Source organism: Bos grunniens, chromosome 24, assembly GCF_055505025.1.
Source record: "Bos grunniens cultivar Pamir isolate PY7600 chromosome 24, Bosgru_T2T1.0, whole genome shotgun sequence".
Taxonomy (NCBI): Eukaryota; Metazoa; Chordata; class Mammalia; order Artiodactyla; family Bovidae; genus Bos; species Bos grunniens.
Genome location: NC_141188.1, coordinates 21,194,108 through 21,211,865, shown reverse-complemented (window position 1 = coordinate 21,211,865; position 17,758 = coordinate 21,194,108). Strand labels below are relative to the sequence as shown.

General features: G+C 54.4%; 1 protein-coding gene and 1 long non-coding RNA gene across 51 annotated transcripts in view; one reads left to right on the top strand and one right to left on the bottom strand.

Annotated features, from left to right (window-relative positions):
• The window catches only part of CELF4 (CUGBP Elav-like family member 4), a 314,667-nt gene that overhangs the window by 205,987 nt on the left and 90,922 nt on the right, over window positions 1-17,758 (bottom strand). The window lies entirely within an intron of this gene.
• On the top strand, window positions 2,376-8,243 carry LOC147345917 (uncharacterized). The gene is made up of 2 exons (XR_015153715.1): window positions 2,376-3,947; window positions 6,750-8,243. It is a non-coding gene; the product is annotated as an uncharacterized LOC147345917 (long non-coding RNA).

Here is a 17,758-nt window from a genome sequence, read left to right as displayed (position 1 = left end):
TTTCACTTTGCACTTTCATGCGTTGGAGAAGGAAATGGCAACCCACTCCAGTGTTCTTGCCTGGAGAATCCCAGGGACGGGGGAGCCTGGTGGGCTGCCGTCTATGGGGTCGCAGAGTCGGACACGACTGAAGCGACTTAGCAGCAGCAGCAGCAGCTCCCAGCATGGATACAGCTTTCTTCAGCCTGCTATTTCTGGAGACCAAGACAGGGGAGACCTTGATGCAGTTTGCAGCACCTCTGTTATTCCTTGCAGAGCTCGGCTCTGCCGACTGACATTTGCACAGCCTGCTGCTGCTCGTAGAGTCAGCCATTTCTGGAAGGTCTCGTCGCTGGCTCTAGAGCCCGTTGCTGTTTGTAGAGTCTGTGGTTAGCAGAACCAGGCCTTACAGGCCGAGCTCGTTACTAGCCACAAAGCTGGCTTCCACTTGTAAAGTTTCTTGGAGTTTGTGGAGCCTGATATTGCTTGCAAAGCTCATGAGAATCTGCAGAACTGAGAGCAGTTTGTAGAGCCTGTGGTCTGCAGTTAGTCCTTGCTGGCAGAGTTCTTCACCCACTTTCGAACCAGGTACTGTCCTTAGGATCTATTGTCTTCAGCAGACGCTGGCTTTGTAAGCTGAGTTCATCAGGAGCTACAAAGCTTACTGCTGTCTGCAGAGCTTGTTCTACCTGCAGAAACATCATTGCTTGCAAAGCTTCTCTTGGTCAGAGAACCTGGGGTTACTGGCAAGTCTGACATCGCTTACAGGGTTCACCACTGATAATAGAGCTTGGGACACATTCTGATTCTATTTCCTATGCCTGGATTATCCACCTTGTGGTGAATTTTTAAGGATGAATGTCCATAGCCTCAGGTTTTAAAGTGTTTTCTTGCACTTGTGGCTTTCGGATTCTCTCCAACACGCCTGGTGTGGTTCAGATTCTTTCCAAGATGCCTGGCATGCAGAGAGCCCACATCACTCCCTCTGGTCTCCATGTATCCCATGATCTTGGCTCAATGACCAGAGTCAGTTTCCTCTCTAAAGCCAACATGCTCTGAGTTTTCTCCCTCTCAGAGCTAACAGTCTGTATGATCAACTTTTCCATCTTTGCTCAGAGCTCATGAACTCCCAGGCAGGTGCCTGGGTTCTCATCATTACTGGCTCAGTAAGATCTGATGTCCTTTAGCCTATGTGCTGTCCTTAGCATAAAGACCCAATGCTTTTGTATTCACAGATGTTTATAGAATTCATGTGAAGCAGTGGTAAAGAATCCACCCGCCAATGCAGGAGAGGCAAGAGATGCAGGTTTGATCCCTGAGTCAGAAAGATCCCCTGGAGATGGCAATGGCAACCTACTCCAGTATTCTTGCCTGGAAAATTCCATGGACAGGGAAGCGTTATGGGCTACGGTCCACGGGATCACATAGAATTGGACATGACTGAGCGACTGAGCACACAGCACACACACAAAGAATTCATGGATGTGACATCCTGGCAATGAAAGAGTGAGGACTGGACAGAAGCTGGGTGTCTGTGTCACATATGAGGCCAATTCCAGGCCCTAGGGGAAAGGCCTCAGAAACTGGAAGGATAACTCATGATTATGTTCATCAGAGTTGCCTTATGGGCCTCTGTGCCCCTCTGGACTGCGGGGGGAGTGGTTGTTGGTGCTCCTCGAGCAAGGCTGTCCTTGGCTGCAGCTGTTGTTGTTCAGTTGCTAAGTTGAGTCCAGCTCTTTGCAACCCCTTGAACTACAGCACGCCAGGCTTCCTTGTCCTCCACTATCTCCTGGAGTTTGCTCAAACTCATGTCCATTGAGTCGGCGATACCATCCAAACATCTCATCCTCTGCCACCCCCTTCTCCTTCTGCCTTCAATCTTTCCCAGCATCAGGGTTTTTTTCCCAGTGAGTCAGCTCTTCACATCAGGTGGCCAAAGTATTGGAGTTTCAGCTTCAGCATCAGTCCTTCCAATGAATATTCAGGGTTGATTTCCTTTAGGATTGACTGGTTTGATCTCCTTGCTGTCCAAGTGCCTCTCAAGAGTCTTCTCCAGTACCACAATTCAAAAGCATCAATTCTTCAGTGCTCAGCCTTCGTTATGGCCCAACTCTCACATCTGTATGCGACTACTAGAAAAAACATAGCTTTGACTATATGGACCTTTACAAGCAAAGTAATGTCTCTGCTTTTTAATATGCTATGTTTGGCTGCAGCTGGCATGCCCCAATCAGTCCTGGTCACCCATGGACACATTCAATCCGTAAAACCATACCAACTTAGGACCCCTGTGCTGAAGCGAGTGTTTTTGTTGATTTAGTTATTTTTGGCTGTGCTGGGTCTCTGTTGCTGTGTGCCAGCTTTCTCCAGTTGTGGCAAGTAGGGGCAGTATATGGACTTCTCACAGCAGTGGTTTCTCTTGTTGTAGAGCATGGGCTCTGGGTGCACAGGCTTCGGTAGTCGTGGCACCCGGGCTTGGTTGCTCCACAGCATACGAAATCTTCCCAGACCACACGTCGAACCCATGTCCCCTGCATTGGCAGGCAGATTCTTATTCACTGTGCCACCAGGGAAGTCCTGGGCTGAGTGTTTTTTATGGGGACATAGTCTTTTAAACACATATGTCCTCGGAAGACAGAGTTTGGAGGTGTGATTTGTCATATGGAGGGACTTTTCAGAAAACTGGAAGGAAGATCAAATAGCAATTTCCAGTTTCTTCTTACTAAAACCTAGCAGTTCACTTTGTAAATGATATAGGCAGCAGTGAGCAAGGGTGTACAAGGAACTGACCCCGATATCACCCGCATTTCTTCAGGGATTTTCCTCAGTATTACCACTGCCCAGGACTTGCTACGGCTGAACACAGTGGGTCCAGCTAGAAACCTTAACACCAAGGGTTTCTGTTCTTAGGAAATCTGTGCCACCAAAAGTCAAGTCAGAAGGTGGTCACTCCTTTTACATAAAGTGAAAGTGCAGTCGCTCAGTTGTGTCCGACTCTTTGCGACCCCATGGACTATAGCCTATGAGGTTCCTCCATCCATGGAATTTTCCAGGCAAGAGTACAGGAGTGGGTTGCCATTTCCTTCTCTGGGGGATCTTCCTGACCCAGGGTTCAAAACTGGGTCTCCCGCATTGCAAGCAGACGATTTTACCATCTGAGCCACCAGGGAAGCTCATAAGGAATTTGTGAAATAACTCCTGGATACATTTGAAACAGAACACACTCCTTTCCATAGCCCAGCTATATACATCCATCTCTTAGGCTGTGATGGGTTCCCGACCAGCTCTCAGTTCTGCCCCAGAGACCCTAGGAGGCTGCCACTGAGGACCTCACTGGACCAACGACCCTCAGTGATGAGGTCTGGACCTTCTGATCAGCTCTGCCTCTCTACCTTGGGACGGCCAGAGGTTCCACTCATACAGCGAATCCACAATCCACGGATGGGGCTTAAGCAAACTCTTTGCCTTCCTTAAAGCTCCATTTTTTCTGTCCTTTGTTCTTAGAAGAAAATGAGCTCTAGATACGGTGCACTGTTGGCTTTGTCCACAAGGCCCGAGGCAAGTGCTGCTCAGGACATAATTCAGAGTGCTAATGGCATACAGATGCATGCTAATTCATGAGCGCACACACAAATTAGGCTGCAATTATCACAGGAACTATTCGCTAATGCTGGTTACCATTCGAACCATTACTCAGCATTGGTTACTGCAGACGGCTGGTCAGTATGGCTCAGCAGGAGGCCTGCCTCTTAGGCAGACTCAGAAACTAATGGAACCTTGAGTCAACGTCAAGTAACAGCCTCTTGCTGCTTCCACATGGGAAGTGGGCCTCCCAAGGCTGACTGTGGGAATGGAACAAGCCTGCTGGAAAGTGACACTCCGATCTCATCGGGGGAAGGAAAAGCCAGCGACAAATACCACATAATACACTGTGGAGTGCTCGTGGAAGGCCAAGGGGTAATGCTGAGGTATGTACGTTTGTGGATAGCTCGTTCCTGGCTGTCTCCTGTGTGCTGGGGAAGTGTGAGACTCAGAGGATGAGATGTAGGCTGATAAGTGACTTGCGGAACAAGAGCCACCCACAGAAGCAGCCAGTTAACCCCACAGGCGTGGGAGCTGATTCACTGTTGAGTCCTGGACGGATTCACCGGGGTCCCCTGTAGAAGGCGGGGCTTGAGCTTTAGAGTCAAGGATGGGACCGATTTTAGCGGAGGCGGGAGGAAGGTGGTCAGAATGCCTGTCAGGCGTGTGGTTGTACATCATAAAGGCCACTGAGACGCAGTGGGAGCCTCTGCTCCGCCAGAGGTTGCCATTACCACCTTGTCTTGAGGGTTCCACCAGAGGAGGCATGTGCGTGCGTGCTAAGTTGCTTCAGTCGTGTCTGACCCTTTGCAGCCCCATGGACCTGCCAGGCTCCTCTGTCCGTGGGATTCTCCAGGCAAGAACACTGGAGTGGGTTGCCATTTCCTTCTCTGGGGGATCTTTCTGACCCAGGGATTGAACCTGCATCTCTTATGTCTCCTGCGTTGGCAGGCAGTTTCTTTACTATTCACACTACCTGGGAAGCCCATAGGAGGCAAATTTTATAGCAAAGGAGTCAGAGCAGTTTAAGAGATTACCTCCTAAGCAACACGGTTGGGCTAGAATTAGCTTTCATGTATGTCTGTTGGTGAAGGCACTCAGGACAAGGCAGGGCTGGGGGCAAGTGAGGGGTGGTCTCAGTGGTACTGCTGAAACAGCTCCTGGCATGGCCAAATTCCTTCTACCAGAGAGGGGAGTATGGCCAGTCAGTGGTGGATGCTGGGTCCACAGTGTGTGTGCAACAGAGCACGAGCCAACAATGAGCTTCACACTGACCACTGAGTGCTGGGTTCCGGGAGCCCCCAGAGCCCAGCAGAAGTGGGAGGGGATCTGGGTGTTGCCCTTGTAGCCATCTGGCCTCCACTGTATCACAAGGGCTCCTCTGGCACTACCTGGTCATCTCAGGAGGGCAAATGAGAGGGGTCCAGTGGCCCCCATGTCCCGCTTCCCTTTGAGCAGGAAGCTGGGGATCCCCCTGCTGACCTCGGTGCCACATCTTTTCTCTCCACCCTCCTTCTTGCTTCCCTGGAGGACTTCCTGTCAGGCTGGCCATCTATGAGCCCTGCGGGCATCCTGACTTCTCTGCCAACCCTCCCACTGTGCATGTGCCCTGAAATCTCCAAGGCGCAGCTGGGTGAGCTCCCGGCCGCCAGAGTCTAGAGCTAAGGCTGCAGCAAGGCGCCACTAGCATCCACTCTTCTCTGCTGAGCTGGGACCTGGGGCACCCGTTTTGCTGAGAGATGGGAGTGTGCTGCAGGGAGATGGAAGGAAAAAAAAAAAAAAAGCCTGCTTGCATGAATAGATGGCCCGATGTGACTTATCTCAGCCAACTTGGGGCACATGGTGTGGAAGACCCAGGCTAAACCCCACAGTTCTCTGCAGAGCGTTTCAGGGGAGCCCTGCCTGCACTCTGTGGACAGCGGAAAGAAGACCCAGCCCTTGTCTGCAGGGAGCCACTGCTCTAGGAGGCACGATGAATATGTAGAAGTCCCCTAGGACTGTCCTTGATGGTTTTGACAGGAGTTGGGGCATAGTTTGTGGGTGCAAAGTGAAAAATTGGAACCTCTTGTTCCAAAATTACTAAGAATTTAGAACTGGTGACAACAGAGCACAGAACCAAGTGCTGGCCCTCTGAGCATGGGGCACCTACCCACGAAGCTGGCTGGGGAAGAACAGGTCAGAAAAGGAACCATTCTGCTGTGCCCCAGCTCTGCCCACCCCGTTCCCTCCCTGACACTCCAGGACCAAACTGGGACCACTCACTGGGGCTTGGACTTTTCCTTGGAAGGGGCTTCGAAGGACAATGGCCTCTGCTTTTCTCCACCCTCTCCAGACCCACCCAGCGCTCTCGCCCTGAGACCAGGGCAGTCCCAGCTCACACCCTGCTCAGTGCCCAGGCCCCTGAGTGATCCTGCCAACCTAGTGCTTATTTACCTCTGGCCCCCACCCCAATTGAGTGCGAGGCGTCATGGGGTTCCTCCCTCCCTCCCTGCAGGGCCATCAAGTCCCTCGGGAGGGCCCCCCTGGTTGGTGGTAATGGCACCTCCTGTCCCCGCCCCCCCGACATGGACACACCACACCCAGTGCCACCCCAGGCCCCCAGGCCCCTCCTCCTGACCCCAGACTTCAGCTACCCCTCCCTGATAGGCCCCCCAGCCCCGGGGCATATTTACAGAAATGCCACTCAGCAGAACAACCCAAATCGAATGAATGTTCCTGGGAAAGCTGCGAGCTTCCAAATTAGCGGTGCATAATTAGTTTCGTGCAGAACCCTCTCGGAAGTGCTGGGCGCTGGCTGGTGAGACAGACAATTAGTTTCTGAGAGGAGGAAGTGGAGGAGAGCAGGGAAAGACTGAGGGGAGCGGGGTGGGGACGGGGTGTTGGGACAGGGGTGTGCATTGACTGAAAGGCAGATGCATTCAGATAGCCGAGGCTTACAGCCCACCCAACAAGGTGCAGCCCTGCCCCTCCAGGATGTTCTGGCTTCAGTATACACTCAGGTGGGCCCTTCCAGACCACTGGGAAGACTGCACGGAGACATTCTGGGTCACGTGTGGGCCCTCAGGGGAGACGCCGTGTTTGCCCACGTCTGCCCCGTGACTCAGGACTCTGGCTGGCCCGGGGTTCTGGGTGTGGAGGTATGCCCTGCAGAGCAGCTGGCGGAGACTCAGAGCCCTTGTGCATTCCAGGGCTCCTGGCACTCTGGATCCCAGCGGCCCCATGAGGGGAGGCGTCTCATGGCTGGAAAGCATCCAAGCCCGGCTGCAGCTCTCCGAGGCTGGTAAACAGGGAGCCAGGGTGACAGCGTCACCGCCAGACTCTCAGACCCAGCTTGCTCCTCCCATTCCACACGGGTGACCGGCTGAGAGGAGAACCTTGACCTGCTGTCCTCAGATACACTCGGGCGATAACCACCTGCTTGGCGTGCATACCCAGTGGGTGAACAGGTCCCCAGAGACTCTCTGTGTCCCCTCCCGAGGCCCCCAGGACCCCTCCAGCCACCCTGTCCAGGCCCTGCCAGGCACTCTCCCCTCTCTCTCTGCTCCCATACTTCAGGGGGCTGGCACGTCCCTTGATGCACCAGTAACACCAGACAGCTTCAGTCGCGTCCGACTCTTGGCGACCCCATGGACTGTAGCCCCCCAGGCTCCTCTGCCCAGGGGATTTTCCAGGCAAGAACACTGCAGTGGGTTGCCATTTCCTCCTCCAGGGGAATTTCCTGACCCATGGATTGAACCTGTGTCTCTTAAGTCTCCTGCACTGGCATTGGCAGGCAGGTTCTTTCCCGGTAGCGCCACCCTGACGGGTTCATGACAGTTCCCTATCCCCAGCCATGGCTTGACAGGCTGGACCGGCCCCTCTGCCTCACTCACCCACCCCTTCCCCTCCAGGCCTAACGAGAGTGATGGTGGCGACCTCTTACCCACTCAATTGTATCCTCTTGATGTTTGGGGGGGAGGGGGCCCCAGCATGATGCTGACGGCGGAGGGGTCAGTTTGGAGGTGAGGTGCGGAAGTCCACTCTCTTCTCTCACCCTCAGGTAACCGAGAGTGGGCTCTGCATTGGCCCTGGGAAGGATGGCAACCCCAGCCTCGTGTCCTTGGAAGAGGCTCCTCCTCCCATCCCCCAGCCTGACCCACCTATGAGACGTCAGGGAGCCCAGGGCAGGACAATGCGGTCCGGGCGCGGCTGCCTCTCCAGTGGTCCCGGGCAGGTCTCTCCACCTCCACGGGCCTTACCTAGTTTCCCTGCCTATCTATTGTTGATAACAGTACCTACTCCCTGCCCCCGCCCCCACTTCCTCAAGGTTTTGTGGGGTCAGTTGCAGCAGAATATTACAGGCCTTCGATTGATGCCGCCATGCTCCCCGCTCCCAGGGGTGATGGCTGAGCCATGTGGACGCTCAAATTCACCGCAACCCCGAAGCTGGCTGAGAGCTCTGGAGGGTGGTATCTCTCAGGCTGGGGTTCTGCTGGGTCTCCGGTCCCAACCGCGGGGCCTGCCCGAGGAGAGCTCTTTACGTGGAGGCGTGCAGTCTTTATTGCTTATTATATATTATTTATTTAGTCTTAATTTATAATTGCATGATTGCCAGAGGATCTTAGCGCCATAGGGACAGAAATGTGCTGCCCAGTCCTCAATAAAGAATGCTTTTCCTGCCATAAATAAACAGAATAGCCAATCAACTACCCATCAAATTGCCTGGCCCTGGCACAAACAGAGCGCCGCTAATGAGACACAACACGCATTAGCTTAATGCTTTACCAGGGGAAGCAGGGTGGCCTCTGAGTGCCAGCCTGGGCCACAGTGGCGACCAGAATGGGTGGGTCTCCATGTGGGCACTGGGGGCGGGGGCTCCACCTGCGAGCCCCCCAGTGCCAACCAGTCACCCCAAGGAGTTGGGGCTCATCTCAGTGGGGTCACTGCTGTGGGTTCACTGTGACTCAAGTCATCAGGGATTGACCTGTGTGTCCAGTCCTGTACTGGGTACTGTGGGCACCATCTGGGGAGTCTGGTGTTTGTTCCGGGAGATACGATTCATGAGTATGACATGGGTTAGAGCAGGAGTGAAATCATGTAGCAAGGGCCAGGGACGTTTCCTGATGTGGGTTGGGGAGGGAGTCTGGGAAGGCTGCACGGAGGAGGAAGGCATGAGCTCCTCCTTCAAAGACAAGCGAGAAAGGAGAGTGAGTGCGTTCAGGTGAGAGTCACAACACGAGCCCAGGCATGGAGGGAGAGGAGCAGTGAGCTGGCTGCAGAGATGGGTGCCCAGGGGCTGACACCTATGCTGGGACTGGCCAGAGGATGCAAGTGCCAAGGGCTGGGGTGGGAATCCAGGTTGTGTCTGGCAGCATCAGGGACTCATGGAGGGTACTGGAGTTCTGGGGAGATCAGCGTGGCAGAGCTGAAGCCTCTGTGGAGCAGGTTTACCTGAGGTCCTTCCCCCACCCGCTGTCCCCCGCCCAGGCCACCGGGGACTGGGTTCGTGAGGAAGTGGGGAGGAACAGCTCCCTCTTGCTCTGTCTGCTCTTTATCACTGTCAGCTGCTTAAAGCCAAGCCTGAGCAACCACCTCCCCAGCAGAGCTGAGCTCCCTGAAGATAAGATGAATGTCTGCAGGCCCCAGAGCTGCGATGCTCTAGAGGAAGTGGAAGGGGAGGAAGAAGGAATAAACACCCGTCACATTAATAAGAGTTGGGGAGAAGTGAGGGGCTGAAGCCAGGAGTCTCCAGATGGTGTTTAGTGAAATGACAGTTTGGTGCTTAAGAGGAAAAATGGAACCGTGGGATGCTGGGAGCTTCGGTCTTCGTGGGGTGGGGGTGAGGGGTGGGCATATGAACCCCGTGTGAGACCTGTGCCCACAGGGGCCTGACTGGAGCCTGTTCCAGGTCCCAGCAGTGAGAAAGAAATGCCTCCAGGGTGTCTGGGGAGGGGTCCCTCGCAGCAGCTCTGGTCCTGAGGTTTCAGGGGCATATCCACCCACACTTTCCAACGTCCTCCCAACCTCTGAGAAATCAGCAGGCTAATCCTTGTGCCAATGCTGTGCCCACAGGGATGGGCGGGGTGCAGCCCGTATCCTCCAGGAGCAAGTGGTCCAGGGTGAGGAACTGGCTAAGAGGTCATGTCACAATATGGCATTTGAGGAACGCACAGGAACTTCTGGGAATCCCAGAGAGGGGGCATCTTATCCAGCCTTGTCCAGACTGGGGAAGGCTTCCTGGAGAAGCCGATGGCTGGGCTGAGTCTGGAGTGTTGGCTAGGGCTTGGGTTACAGGAGGATGCCAGGCAAAGGGAAGCAACAGAGCTGAGCATGGGGTGTGATGCTGTGCAAGAAGCAGAGAGTCAGGGCTTCCTGGGTGCTGGGGTGTCCCTGGTGTCAGGGAGGAGCTGTGCAGACGAGCCGGGCTAACAGTCAGGGGTGGCTGGGGGAGGGCCTGTCCTGTTCACTGGGAGTGTGGCTGCAGGATCTACCCAGTCCCCGCTCCCTGGTCTACCCTGAGTGTGCTTCCGCGGGTTGAACAGAATGCGCTTTCAGCATCCATCCTTGAGGGTTCAGGCACTTTCTCTGCTCTCCGCTGAGGGCAGAGGCCTGGAGCCTGGCAGCTATGAGGTGGTACCCAGGGGAGCCGTGGGCCCAAGTGGAGGGAGGCCATTTCTTTCGGCTCCGGCTATCTTAGTGGAGGCTTTATTTGTTAGCCCTGCGGAGCCGCGACACTCTGGGACCCACAGTCCAGCAAAGGCAAGATCTCCTTGTGGCCCAGGCCGGGGATGACATGGCAGGGAGGTTGGTGTTGGGTGGAGGCTGAGGGGGGGACAGGCAAGGGCAGGGAGCAGGAGACAAAGGAGGGAGTGAGGCAAGGAGAGTCGAGGAGTCGTCACAGGCTTCGGAATCCATTCTGCGTTGATTTCCCCCCAAGTCACACAGCTGCCAGGGTTCAGACAGATGCTGTGATTAGCATTTTAATGCATTTCAGAGGACCTTGTCCAAACTACTCTGGAAATCAGAAATCAAGAGTTTATCTTCAGCTGTCCCTGTAGAACAACCTTCCCTTTTAATTCTAAAAGGAGCCAGAGGAGAGCGTGCATGCACATGTGTGTTTGTGCGCCTGGGTGCCAGAGTGTGCACACCTCCCTGGGTATGTTTATGCATACACACACATCTCATATGTGCACGGAGCTTCCTGCACACACACACATGCCAGGCTCCCCGGTGTACGTGTGTGGGCACCTTTGAATGTTGAGTGCGGGTGTGCGTCTGTGCGTGCCCATGGACAGTTCACACGTGCATGCTTATTCTTCACGTGCCTTTGCAAGTGTGATTTCATCCAGGAGCACTCACGTGGAAGCGGGGGTAGCTGGACGTGGGATGAAAACAGGTCAGGGCTGAGTGACTCAGGCTGTCAGGGCGTCTGGGCCTCAGGTCATGGGAAATGCATTTCAGAGGCGGCTACGGTGGCCTGGCTTCATCCCAAACCCGGGTTTCCAGACAACACAGGCTAGCCGTATTTTTAAGCTAAGTGGAATTTCTGGAGTTAGAATTCCACTCCCTTTGGACAGTGTTGGCATTGCAGCCCAGCCTCTGAGATGACTCTGGAGCCCCGCATGGGGGCGTGGAGCAGCTCCTGGAGGGTCAGGCATGGGTGGGGTTGGGAAGTCAGGAGCCATTCCAGACACATCCTGTGGGGAGGCGGCTGCCCCTCACCTTTAGGCTGGTTAGCACCAGCCAATCAACTGGCTTCAGATGGAAGGGTTTCCATCTCGTTCCTTTGTTACCCTCCCCAACTCTCTCCCCTGGGAGATGTAGCTCTCAGTCCCAAACCCAGATTTCCAGGACTCCCTTCCCAGCCCAAGGACAAGGGAACAGTGCTTTCCTCCACTGAGGAGAGGCACCTATTCACCTGGGAAGATGGTGTCGACTCTTAGGGATCTGGATCTGCAATACCAGTGGCTCCCTTCTCAGGGTCAACTACAACTCCAAGCCTTTAACCCCTGCCACACCAGCTCCCCACGTAGTGTCATTACGGTGGAGTATCAACTTGTAGTCTCACGGACCCCTGAGGTTGCTCTGGACTCCACAGAGTGGATAGCACAGTGATGGGGGTTGGGGGTGCTTCCATTAAAAGGCAGGCAGGGAAAAAACAGACAGTTCCTTGTGAATTTGTTTAATGTAAATACACCCTCTATTTATCTTTGGATGTTAATAAATTCATGCATTATTACAAAATCCCTCATACCAGCAGACCACGCTGTGTTAGATCAGCTCGCTTTAAGAGATTTCCTGTTGGCAGAATTCAAAGCCCACACCTGCAGCAGGCCCAGGCACAAGGATTTAACTAAACGCCACAGATAATTAGATCAGTTAACCTCGCAAATTAAAACAAGCACATCGCATTAGCTCAGTTTATCCTAAAAGAAAATATTAAGTTCCCCCAGATAAGAATGGAGGGAGACAGCACGTATTGTCTTTCAGGACCTATGGGCAGGAGGCAGTGGGGCTCAAACAGCGGCCAGACAGAGGGATTGTCTGATGGGTGACTGATCGGGTTCTTGCCTAGTGATCTAACAGCATTGGAAATGTCTGCGGAACATCCAGGTTGGGTGTGGGCTGGAGCACACAGAACAGCGGCAAAGCTCCACGGGGTCTGAGAGGCGTGAGGGTCATCAGTGGGATCTCGTCTGCTCTGCAGGTCCATAATGCAGAATAATCCCTAGGGACACCCTGGGAATATAGAGAATGGGGTTCACTCCATCAGGGAAGGTCTTCCAGAGAGGCAGTGACCCACCTACTGAAAGTTCCTTCTGTGTGAGAGGCTCGACACTCGAGGAGTTGGTTGAAGTCTTTGTAAAGTTTGAATCCACCAAGTCAGAATGGAAGGGGTAATCTGGACTAGAGGAGAAGTCAGTCTTTGCAAAATCTATAGCATAAAACATTTTAAGCAACAAAGAAAGAGTGTAGACAATACTGCTGTCTGTAGGCATATGTTGTCTACCTAAGAGAACAACAGCATTTACAAGTGGCTCACTGCTCCTACTGTCACACCATGGCTGTGCTAATTACACACACTTTGTATCTGTTCAGTAAAGTAGGCTTGGCCGGACATTAACTTGGAAGCACTATTGGATCATCTACTTAGAAGTCATAAAACTGCACTGAGCAACCCTGTCATATGGATGCTAACAGGAATGAGTGTCCCCCTAGTGCTGCTGAATTGGGCCGGGTTGACCAGATGACCAGATTCATCAATTGTGATGAAGGTTGTGTTGTAAACAAGAAAGGACTTGAATGTGGCATGTGGGCAGAGCCATGGCCACTGTCCACGGACCTTCACAAGCCATGTACCCTCTTTGGGCTACTGTGTTTCCCATTCACAATGGTGGGGAGAGGATGGTGCTAAGGCATTGCCCCTTCTACTTCTCTGAGGGTCTCTGGCCCTCAGGAAGAAAACATAATGGTAGAGAAGCGTCTCATTCATGGATCAAACTCTTCTAGCCTGAGAGGAGGAATGAAGGTCTTCCAACAATGCCAGACAGACAGTGTGGGTGCCTAGGGCTCCCAGAGTTGGACAGGCACTCAGATCATGGCAGGAGCCCTTGTAAAATGTGGATTTGCAGGCCCACCCTGACCTTATGCCTGTGTGTGTGTGTGTGTGTATGTGTGTGTGAAAGAGAGAGAGAGAGAGAGAAAGAGAGAGAGAGATTGAACCTCTATTCCTTGCACTTGTAACAAACTTGAATGTCTCAGAGACTTCCATGTGCAGCCAGGTGGTTTGGGGACCTCTTCAGCACTCTCCTTCAGATGGGACAAGCCCTTCAAATGGTTGTGTGGGGGGGAAGTCAAGTTCCCCTCACCAGCTTCAGGGTCCAGAGGAAGCCAATTTCCCCTCAACCCCCCTCCAGCAGGCCTTCCCAACCCCAGAGAGTAGCCCCTGCCAACCCAGGCCTGAGGTATGCCAGCTGTACCCATTGAGGCTGTCACTCTCTTACTCTGGAAGCTTTGATAGCTCCCAAGTACCCAAAGAGACTGAATTGCTCAGTGGGATGTTCAAGACCTTCCCCACTGGGGTCCCAAGCCTCCTCTAACTCTAGGACCCCTCAACCTCTTTCTGGGAGCTCCAGGAGTGCAGTCTCCCTCCCTCCCTCCTCCTCCACATGTGCCATCACCTCACTGGAATGCTGTGCCCAGCCCCTCTCCATTCACCCAAATCCTGCCAGTCCTTCCCAGGACAGCGGCCCTGGTGCTCAGGGCAGCAAGGCTCACAGAAGGCACTCTCTAGATACAGCTTTGCAGAGCTCCCTGACTGCACAGAGCTCTACGCTTCAGCCCAGGGTCTTACCGCATGGCATATACATCAGTTCCCCTCTGCAGGAGAGGAAGTCCCAGGGCAGAGGAGTCCTTGCCCTCTCTTTTGTGCCCACCCGCCAAGCAGCACCAACACAGGGCCAGGCTCCTGATGGGTGCTCAGGAAACACTTACCAATTGAATGAAAAACCTTCTCTCAGGCTCTGAACAGTCCCAGCTGTTGGATGCCAGCTGTCAGAGCTGCTGGGAGAGGCCAAATGCATATTCATTTCAGATCCCTGGGTCGCCCTGCCTTGAAGGGCCTCCTGGACCATCAGAAACCACGTGGATGCCGGGATCGTGCAAACTCTCAGCACGGACTTTGCTAACATCTCTTGGGGACTGAGGGGCAGGAAAGGGCAGGAACCTCCCTCTCCAAGCACAGCCAGGCCTCAGCCGGGACAGGACCAGGGGTCTAAGGGATGTTCCCACCACTCCCACACCTGGCTTCCTCTCACTGAGGTACGTCGGCCCCCCATGTGGCCAGCCCTGTGTCAGCCATGGGGCTGTGTGCCCTGGGCCAGCTGTCTGCCAGGCCAGGGCAGGAGGGGTAGGGACGGACAGAGGGGGCCATGCCAGGGGACTCCCTCCTGGGCAGGGTGGGGGTGCAGGTGATGGCCACAGCAACGGTGGCAACAGGGGGGAGCCCATTACAGAGTTCCCACATGCACACAGGGTGTTCGTCGCTTTGCTGGCATCACTTCATGTAGCAGTCCCTGGGGAGAGGCGCTGTTGGCAGCCCGGGGTCTAGAGGATGAAACCGAAGCACAGCGGGGTGAAGCGGTTTGTGCAAGGTCACAGAGCTCAGAGTGGTGGAGCTGGGTTGGCTGAATTTGGGGCCTGAACCTGCCCAGAGATGTGGTAGGTCCCGAGTGTCCTCAGAGAAGGGAGAGATTGGGAGGGCTGGGTGGCCCTCCTCTTGGGAGGAGGCTGGCAGTGCGAGTCATGGGTGTAGCTGGGGTTGAGGACTGGGTTGGCATGGGTGCGCTGCGGGGCCGTTTATGATGGAGACCCAACAGGAGCACAGAAAATCATGGTCTTGGCTCACCTCCCAGAAATGAGTCGTCCAGCATGGGGTTGCCTGCATTGTTCTCCTCCTGAGTCTCCCCCACTTTTCCCCATCTCCACCCCCCATCCCCAGGGACTCAGTCCCAGCTTGAATGCTTCTGTGACGGGAGGCTCACTCCCTTCTGGGACAGCCCGCACCTGGGGAGTAGCGAGGGCTGGGCGGGCCTTTCTGGGGCTGCAGGCTGAGCCCAGATGGAGGGCCTGAGGAGCCGGGGGCCACACAAGCCAGCTGGGGTGTCTCTCACCCCTTCCCTCCCTACTCTCAGCGCAGCTCAGTGGAAGTCAATCACGCGGGCACATCCTTCCTCCTCAGGCAAGCCTGGCACAGACCGCACACGCCTCACTCCACACCCCTGACAACAGGCCAGAAGCACGGCTGCTTCTGTTTCTGAAAAGTCAAGTTGTCACCCTGAAAACTGGCGGGGCTCTTTCAGAAGGTGTGCATCACCCCAGGCCACAAAGCGAGAATGGGGCCCTGACCGTGGGACCCCCGTGACATGGGGACAGCTGGGGGGTGGCACAGTGGCTTCTGACTCTCTAATATTTAAGCCACATACAGGGGCGCAGAAGGATACCAGTCCAAGAGGGATGTAGAAGATAAAAATATGATAGCTAAGGGACTGAAATCTTCATCCCCCATGAAGGATTTCATGGAATTAGAAACCATGTCAGTAGTCGGATGGACGGGCTGAGTCAGCAGTGCTGTGTTGAAGAAGCAGTTCTTAGGACACCCTCTTTCTGAACAACTCTTTCTGAATCGGCCTTCTCACACCAGGATCAGGATTAGGGTCAGGATCTGAGCTGAAGGCAGACACTTCAGCTGTGTGGGGTGGGCTGCTGCTCTGCGCGTTGCCCAGCCTGCCCTTCTGTAACCCCATCCATGTCTAGGAGGCTAATGGGGGGACTCTCTTGGCTCCTACCCATTATCCATCCTCTCTCCCCACTCACTGACAAAAGCGGGTGTGATAATGGCAGATACATGCCTCTTTCTTTGCAAGATATCCCTTTTCTCAGCCTCCTTTGCAGCTAGGGTGGTCACGGACATGTGAGTTCGTCTAGTTGTGTCTGACTCTGCAACCCCATGGACTGTAGCCCGCCAGGCTCCTCTGTCCATGGGCGTCTCCAGGCAAGAATACTGGAGTGGGTCGCCATGCCCTCCTCCAGGGAATCTTCTCAATCCAGGGATCGAACCCATGACTCTTATGTCTCCTGCTTTGGCAGGCAGATTCTTTACCACTAGCACACGTAGTTCTGGCTAACGAGACCCACACAGAATTCTACTGGGAGGGGCCTTGGGAAATCTTTTGCATTCCTGATAAAAGGGACAGACACACCTGGACTTACTCTGCTGGACTGTGGGTGTGATGCATGGAGCTGAGGCAGCCATTTTATAACCATGAGCAAAGAGACTGATGCTGACGTTATGCTGCCAAGCCAACATCAGATCCCGACTCTGTGCTAACGCAAAAATCCAAAGCTCCATTTGTTGAAGCCACTGCAGCCAAACACATTTCAACTAACAGGGCAGTCACTGAAATTGAGGTTCAGAGGGGTTAAGTGACTCTCCAAGGGCACACAGTCAGGCTGCAGGCAGAACTGGGGCTGGAATTCGACTCTGTTCCCCATGCAGAATAAGGCTTCTCCAACCCAAAGGCAGGTTTGGTGTGTGGTGACAGCTGTGGGGCCACTGCCCTGCCTCACGTGGCCCCCCAGGGGGTCTAGCAATCACACCAGAGCCTCCTGTGGGAGCAGCCTGGTCCTGACTTTGGGGTGACAGAAACAGAAGAAGGTGACCCCATTCCCACCCTTGTGATGCTCATGTTTTCCACAGGCTTTGCCCCACAGGATGTGGTGGAAGAGGAGTGGGCCCTGGAACCAGACCCCTCCCTGGAGAGTGAGCCCCTCCCCCTCAGTTTCCTCGTCCTTAGAACATTGCTGCCAATGCTTACACGAGAGTGCGCCCATGTGATGCTGTTTTGACAGATAAATGAGAGAAATCTGTGAAGCGTCAGGCCTTCAGGGAGTCCTCAGTGAGTGGTGGTTGTCACCCTGTGGCATTTAATCACTTCCTATTCGTGTTTCTGGGGTCACCATCCAAAAAAACCCACTTGCATTCAAATGCTTTTCTGAAGTCTGCTTCTGGGAATACTTAAACGAAGTGTCTTTGAGAGCCTAAAGTTAGGCCAGTGGTCCCCAGACTTTGCACGCACATGATGCTCCTAGTGATCTTGTTAAAATGCCGCGGGGTGCAGGCTGAGTGACCTGGCTCAGCTGGTCCTGGTGGTGCTGAAGACTCTGCACATCTAATAGGCACCTGGTGATGCTGATGCTCTGGGCCCAGGTCCACCTTTAGCCAGGGCTTAGACCTCCGGCTCTGCTGACCTTGCTCAGACCAAGGGGAGACCGATGTGGGTTAGAGCAGCCTAGGAGAGCTTCCTAGATGAAAGCAGGGCTTGGAGCTAAGTTCAGAGGCCCTGGAGGACTGGGGTGGGTGGGCAGAGGGAGGCAGGGCCTTCCCAGGGAGGAGGGAGGCTTGGGATTGCTAATGCCCAAACCACGCCTGAGTGAGCAAGATGTCCAGGACTCATTGCCTGGAGTTGCCTGAGGCCTGCAGGCTGTGCGGGCTGGACGTTCTGAAGGGCAGTAATGTGAGAAAGGCCTGCTGCCTTTCCCACCACAGGCTCCCAGAACCCCCAGTTCTGGGAGGACAATTCAGACCTTCCTGGCTCCCCAAAGTCGGCCCTCCTTACTCCCTTTCGGATCTCCTCTCCCTGATGCACACCTGGACTGG